General features: G+C 38.8%; 1 protein-coding gene across 6 annotated transcripts in view; it reads left to right on the top strand.

The window, feature by feature from the left end:
* Window positions 1-8,082, top strand: part of CEP128 (centrosomal protein 128) — a 455,483-nt gene that overhangs the window by 139,579 nt on the left and 307,822 nt on the right. The gene's annotated exons all lie outside the window — the stretch shown is intronic.

The raw sequence follows: 8,082 nt of genomic DNA, 5'->3' as shown, positions 1-8,082 counted from the left end.
CACGGGCCCAGCCGCTCCGCGGCATGTGGGATCTTCCCGGACCGGGGCACGAACCCTTGTCCCCTGCACCGGCAGGCGGACTCTCAACCACTGCGCCACCAGGGAAGCCCCACTGTTCCTTCTTGTCTGTTGTAAACCAGCTCCATCGAATTTGATTGCTGAAATTGAACTTACATGAGAGAAGAATTGGTTCTCAAAGTCCTTTCCTGCTTTAAAAGGATGATCTTCAAGGGTTTTTAATGTTGCTATTTTACTATCTTAGTGTTAGGATAATGTCCTTTGGTGGTTAATCTTTCTCAAGCACATGTCTGATCATGTTACACCCTTGCTCAAAAACTGTTGAAAGCTTAAACTGGATTTTGGCATCCCCACAACCTGATTTCTCAACTTACCTGCCAGTCTTTTTTAGCCCTCTTGAGCTATTACTCTTCAGGAGCAGCCTCAGATGGCTCGCCCACTGTGGCTCTTGCCCATGCTATCATTGGTCATGGATGCTCATCTCCTTTACATCAATGACCCAGTCTTTTCTCTTCTTTACACTTTAGTTTGCCCATTGTGTCCTTATTTTGTCTCCTTCTTTATGAGGTCTTGCTGATCAGAATGGTTTCTCTTAAATTTACAAACGTAAATCCTGTTTCTAGTAGTTACCATTGATATTGCTTCCCTCCTGCTTGGGTCATATTTGCCCCAGTCAGTATTTCTCATACAGTACTTTTCTGGTTTTGTTTTAACCCCAGTCAACCTTATCCTGTGGTTTATCTCTCGTTTCAGAAAAAGTTCTAGAAACTTCTATGCATCAGAGATTGTATAATTCCTATTCAGGATTTCCTTCTGTCTCAGGAAGGAACATGGCAACTTATTTAATTATTAAAAAGGTTGGCTAGTATCCAAGTCAGTAATATAGTGATGTGAGATCAATATTGGTTTGAATATTAGGGACCTGTGGCTGAAAACTATCTCCCTTATCTTGGATTGATCACTTTTTCCTCTGCTGCCTTCAGTTTCCTTATCTCTAGAATGTAGGCATTGGATTGCTTCTTTAATTCTAACATTGTTTCTAGTTAGTTATAACAAGCTATCATTGTTGAGTTCCTGAAATGTGCCAGTCACTCTTCCAGCTGTTTTATCTAAGTGGTCTCATGTAGGTCATCATTCTTCTGTGGTGTAAATGTTACTGAGTCCATTTTATAAATTCACTTGTTACTTTGGTTCACAGATAGTAAGCAGTTCTTCTAAGGTCATAGACCGGCAGAGCTGGTATTTGAACTCAAGCCATGCTCTTTCCAGGGTATGCCACCGTCTCCCTATAGGTGTTACTTTTCGGTCTTTTACGTCTAGCTGTTTTCTCATTACCATTACAAGTTTCCACATGAAGTACATAATACTGTATATGGAAATGTTTATTTAAAATAAATGCCATTCACTGTACCCTGGCTTATTTGGGGCCAGGTTTTCACTTTTATTTTATTTTATTTTTTTAATATCTTTATTGGAGTATAATTGCCTTACAATGGTGTGTTAGTTTCTCCTTTATAACAAAGTGAATCAGCTATACATACACATATATCCCCATATCTCTTCCCTCTTGCGTCTCCCTCCCCCCCACCCTCCCTATCTCACCCCTGTAGGTGGTCACAAACCACCTAGCTGATCTCCCTGTGCTATGCGGCTGCTTCCCACTAGCTATCTAGATTCCGTATATTTGTGTTAGCATATGGTATTTGTTTTTCTCTTTCTGACTTCACTCTGTATGACAGACTCTAGGTCCATCCACCTCACTACAGATAACTCAATTTTGTTTCTTTTTATGGCTGAGTGATATTCCTTTGTATATATGTGCCACATCTTCTTTCAGGTTTTCACTTTTAAACGGTCACTAAGGTGCCTAATCTTTTGTGTGTGTTGACTGTCAGTTAAGAGTAGAGGAGAAATTGTATTTTGTTGTATTTTAGTTACATCGTTGAACAAATAATCATTGTTGCCACTTACACCATAGTCTACTTTTTGTCCCTTAATTAATTCCTCATGGAAAATGTTTTAAATGTAGGCTTAGCAATTCTTCTTCATGAATATGAGAAATGGAAAGAAGGTGGGTGGAAAGATTTTTGTATGCTAGACAGAGATGATTTCTTTATTCTGTAAACTTGCTCCATTATTCTCCTACCTTATCTAATTTTTCCACTTTTGTAATTTCAACTTGATAAATATCCCTTGTAATCAAAATATGTAAAATTATGATCTTAGATGTGTGATCCGTTAATGCTAGAATTTATGGTGGGTCCTATCCACATTATTTTTTAAATAGAATATCTCTCTCTTTTTTTTTTTCCTATTTGTGTTTTAATGCCTTATTCATATGAGTAGGCCATTTGTAATTTTCTTAAAATTTGAATACAACCACTGCAGCTATTAAAAAGGGAGCCAATGGCAGCCAAAGCCAACCAATTTTAAAGGGAGAGGGTTCTTTTCTATCAACTTCCAAATGCATTGTTTTACAGGTATTATTTATAGTTAATTGTTTTTTAATTAAGAACTTATTAAGGGCCTTATTATCTTTTTTCCTTTCTGTTCTTTGGCCATTTTACTACTGGGAAGAGATGAGTTAACTTAATAGGCCTGAGACAGCTTTCCTCAGGAGGGCCTGCTTGCAAGGTAGGCCCTTGTCTGGCATCTAGGAACTTGAGTGATAATCATTTCTCTACACTGATATGAAGCCTTCCCTAAATGATAAGTGTAGCTCACTGTGACTGGACCTTTTGTACAAACAAAATGTGGTTTATGCTGGGTACCTGCTTTCCTTCTGGGAGTCTGGAATTTTGGTACATACTAGGCAGACAGTGCCTAGGTGACTAGCCCCTAATTAAAACTATGGGCACTGAGTCTCTGATGAGCTTCCCTGGTAGACAGCACTTCACATGTGTTGTCAGAGATTCACTGCTGGAAGAATTGAGCATGTCTTGTGTGTTTCCACTGGGAGGGAGAAGACTCTTGGAAGCTTGCACCTGGCTTCCACTGGTCTTCACTGCATGTCCTTTACCCTTTGCTGATTTTGCCTTGTATTTTTTCACTCTAATAAATCTTACCATAAGTACAACTATATGCTTCAATACACTTCTAGTTCTGTGAATCCTTCTAGCTATCATCAAACCTGAGACCCTCAACACAACTACCCATTAATATTTTTTCCCACCTGAAGAAGGAAAGAGAAAAGAAATCCGTTCAAATGCATGAAGTTTTAGTAAGTTGGAGCTTTTATAAATCTTTTGGTAATGTATTGTGAAGGGAATCAGAACATGCCACCTGAAAATATGCCACTTTGGCATATTGAGTACTTTCAGCCAAGGGCACTTGAGGACCAGAAGATGCAAGAAGGGCTCTCTGACCTCCTATTTCTACCTAAAAGCAGGTCAGTGTTTCCCATGAGGAAGGTGCCCTCCCTGTACCAGGAAGAGAAGAACATTGTCTTCATTGAAGACTGGGAGTTGATGCCAAAATGGATCTGTACAAACAAACCTAAAATAACCCTTATCTTTCATTCCCCCATATATTTCCTAGTCACTTTCCCACTATTAAATCCCTTTTCCTTTGTCTTGTCATCTCTCCATAAATTCTTTGTTAAAAAGGTATATAAGCTCTCAGTCCCAACCACTTCTTTGCATCTTCTTTTTTCCTGTGAAGGCTCCTATGTATACATAAAAGTATTAAATAAAATTCATGTTCTTTTCTCCTGTTAATCTGTCTTATGTTAGTTTAATTCTCAGGCCCAGCCACAGAAACTAAAAAGGTTCCCTTTAGGATTCTAAAGTTTTTTCCTCCCCTCCAACTGGAAGGAATTCTTGGTTGGATTGTTCTTATCTTTGATGGTTACTTACATAGTGAGAAATAAATAATGGGCTTAATTAAGTAATACGAAATTTGACCAGCTTTAGTAGCTGAGATAATTTCACACAGTTTAAGTATAAAAAGTTTTTCAGGGTAGAAGATGCTTCCAGGAATGTATGACAGTAATGTTGGCATTGAAAATCATCATAATGGAATAAAAAAATTGCTTTCCATTTAATGTTTCATGTAGTACATAGGAGGATACTAATATTTACTATACGTGCCTACCTTGAAAGCATTTATCCATGCATTAATGATGTGTTTGTATGCTTCATGTGCTCTCTCTGTGTATATGTGTGTGATGTGTGTGTATGTATGTATGAGTGTGTGTGTTTATTGGAGGAATTGTTATGAGGGTTCTATAGCATAATCTTTTGATTGATGGGGGAGAAGTGTTTATTACAATGAGATTATTCTGATTGGTTTTTTGAGGAAGATTAAAGAGAATGTCAAAACAGTGACTGAATAGGACCTTCCTAATATGTTGTTAAGCTCTGGGCTTGCATATATTAATCCTGTGATTATTCTTGTGCTCTGTAATTACAGAAGGATACATAATGCTGAACTTATTTTACTTCTGGATTCAAAAGAAATGCTGGAGAAATTCGAAGAATTTTGTATACTCTTGGGTCCATTAGAAATTTGAGACTGTCTAACTGTAACCTCATTTATGTTTGTCTGCTTTTAAACATTTATCTCTTGTTGATTTTCTCTTTTCCTACAGCAGTTATTTCCAGCTTTCTCACTGTATTTAAATACATAAGTCCACCTCCATTTTTATCCTTCCTCAGCAGAGAGCCTTTACTGCTATTTTAAAAAGACTGTTTTTTTGTTAGGAGTTGGGCATCCAATAAATTCACTTTTTTAACGTGCTGAAATTAAGATGCCCGTGGGATTACCAAGTGTAGAAAGTCGTTATGTAATTAGATATTTAAAGGTTTGGAGTTGAGAAGATCAGTCTGACTCTGAATTAGGAATCACTTATATATCTCTGTTTACCTATATACTTACCACCAAAGGCATTGTCTAGATGGAATGATGCTTAATACTAGAACCCTATACAGTTATCTCTATTTAAAAGCCAAATATTTGAAGAGACCCAGGGAAGGAGACTAAAAAAACAGGAAGAAAAAGGAGAACTACTGAAGAGTATATTATAAAAGTCAGGGAGAAGAGAGATTAGGAATGAGAAGAAGTAATTGGCAGTGCCACATTCAACAAGGATATTGGGAAAGATTTGTAGAGTCCATTGTATTTGGCTGTAGGTTATCTTTGGGGATCTTGATGAGAGTTATTTTAATTGTGTATCGGGATGGAAACCTGTACCAGTGAATCGAGAGGTGAATTGGAAATAAGATTGTGGGACATCAAGTGTGGATTGCTCTTTGCAGGAGTTTAACAGGAAGGGAAGAGTACAGGGTGCTGGTTAGAAGATCATGTCAGATTGATAAAGATTTTTTTTGTTTGTTTCGTTCAAAAAAAAAATTACTGTGTTTTTTAAGGTGGGAGAAGTAGAGAAGAATGATCCAGTAGGGAAAGAGAGGTTCAGTACATGAAGAAGAGGACATAATTGGTATAGTGAATCCCTTGATGGATGTGGAAGGAAATAGCAAAGGTAGGCTAGGTTCTCTAAAAGATCCCTTTTCCTCAGAGCCTAGAGAGGAGGAGAGACTAACCATTGGTAAGATTCAGAATGGTACATGTAGGAAATTAGGGGGGTTTCCTGCCTAATAGCCTCAATTTTATTTCTCACGGGGAAGCTATGTTATATCCTACAGTGAGTAAAAAGCTGTTAGGTTCAGAGATAGTACAGTGGACTGGGTGGGGGCTTGCAGAAGAATTTCTGGGCACTGAGGATGGCTTTCAGTGTCCCATCGCACCACCTGATATTCATGTGTGATTTTCCTTGGAGGACTGAGTAACCTGATATAGGAAATAGGAGATTTTTGTAGTTCCTCCAGAGTTGGTGGTTTTGCTGTTCAAGTTCAGTAGATGAACTTTAAAAGAAGTTTGAGGGCTTCCCTGGTGGCGCAGTGGTTGAGAGTCCGCCTGCCGATGCAGGCGATGCGGGTTCGTGCCCCGGTCCGGGAAGATCCCACATGCCGTGGAGCGGCTGGGCCCGTGAGCCATGGCCATTGAGCTTGCGCGTCCGGAGCCTTTGCTCCGAAAAAAAAAAAAAAAGGAGTTTGAGATGTGAGCAAGGGAGTGGCTAAAGTGACATTAAGAAAATTAGGTTAAAGAGCCTGGAATTTAAAATCAGCAAAAGGAATATCAAGGGAATGGTCCTCTTGACAATGAGGAACAGATGTATCAGAAGAAAAGGAGAAGAAAAGGAACTGGGAAGATTGGTAGATAAAGCCTGAGGCCTGAGGGGGGAGATAATGGGGAGGGGTGGGGTTGGACATACCTTTTGCTTCAAAGGTGACAGTTCTGAAAAAAACCCTAAGATAGGACTATGGGAGTGGGTGATGAAGAGGCATGGAGTTAGGGTCCTCTGGAAATCTGAAAGCTTAGTAAAGAGTTGAAAACATGGACTCTGGAGTCAGACTATCTATGTCTGAATCCTGTGCCCTCAACTTGTTAGGCATGTGAACTTGGGCAAGTTCCAAGTGTTGGTTACCTTTCAGTAGAACCAAGATAGTAAGAGTGCCTTACTTTAGTTTTGTGGTGGCATTGAATGAGGTAATTCATATAAAGCATTTGCACTATCCCTTGCACAACTTAACTGCTTAATAAACTTTAGTAGTAGTAGTTGTTGTTGTTGTTATTATTGCCAGCTCCTTCTCATTTAGATCTCAGCTCGTATTCACCTCCTAAGAGAGACCCTCCCCAGCCACGCTGTAGAATATAGACCCGTTCAAGTAGCTGTCCGTCATCACCTTATACTATCCACTCTTGTAATTTAGCTGATAGTCTGAATATCTCCGCAGTTAGATTATCATCTTCTTTGATGTTATAACCAGATCTTATTAACCTTTCTGTAAATTATCTGCTTAACACATAGCAAGTGTAACCACTCTCCCAAGTCTTTGTTGTGGGGAAAAAAATGGTGTCTCTCTGTTGATCTGGAAACCACTTGAATACTGCTTGGTTAATAAAGCTGATTTCTGGCATAGTGGTAAAACTTTTAGATAAGGGCAAAGGGGTAAACCACCATCACTAGGGTTTTCTGATCTCATTTTAGAATTTTCCACACAAACAAGTGCACAGTTCTCAATTTACTATTTTGTTTGGGTGGATAAAGGAGTGACTCATCTCTTCCAGGCTGCATTGAATTTAGCAAACTGAGCAAATGCAAACCTCTTGTTTTCGAGGCATTATTTTTATGTTATTGCCATAATGTCACACCATGACTTTAATCTTGAGAGAAATTTAACTTTATTTGAGCCACAGTTCAGGGATGATGAATCTGGAACTGAACATTCTGCTGTTAGAGTCATAGGAGGTTTTTAAATATTTCCAGTCTCTGTTTGTAGGTGCTTCAGGACAGTGTCGATGATATTTATTGTTTGTCCAGCTTGCAGAGTCATCTTAGCCTTCTGAACCCAATCTTACTTGGACACATGACATTTTCATGTCACCGTTGTAACCACAGGTATTTGAAAACTAAGGCTTAGGAGGGACAGCTTATGGGATACATTGGAAGCACTTGTATTTGAACTTGTCACTCCCTTCCAGAGTTTTACAAGAGTGGCTTAATGTTAATGATTATATTCATTCTTTTATTTGTATAGAATGTTATATAATGTCCTCTCACTTTTGAAGTTAACAATCCATCTTTGCCCATTCTTCTCAGATTAAAAATATGTATGAATCATGATGATTAAGTGTAAGTTCCAAATGTATTATTGACCACTTTTGGTTTGAGGAAGCTAGCTTTTAAGAGTTTAGGTTCTTTTCTTGATTAGGTATGTATTCCACATAAATTTAAGTTTATTTAAAAATCTATCCTGCAGTGATTTATATAAGCTCGAGGTAAGTTCATCAACTTACAACATTATGTTGATTTAGCTGGAAATAATCTATCTATAAATACTTTATTGAGTCTTTTTTTTTTTTTTTTTTTTGCGGTATGCGGGCCTCTCACTGTTGTGGCCTCTCCCGTTGTGGAGCACAGGCTCCGGACGCGCAGGCTCAGCGGTCATGGCTCACGGGCCCAGCCGCTCCGTGGCATGTGGGATCTTCCCGGACCGGGGCACG

The sequence above is a fragment of the Physeter macrocephalus genome, chromosome 11 (genome assembly GCF_002837175.3).
Source record: "Physeter macrocephalus isolate SW-GA chromosome 11, ASM283717v5, whole genome shotgun sequence".
In the NCBI taxonomy this organism is placed as follows: domain Eukaryota; kingdom Metazoa; phylum Chordata; class Mammalia; order Artiodactyla; family Physeteridae; genus Physeter; species Physeter macrocephalus.
Note: the sequence above shows the minus strand (reverse complement) of the source record. Positions and strands in the feature narration are given on the sequence as shown.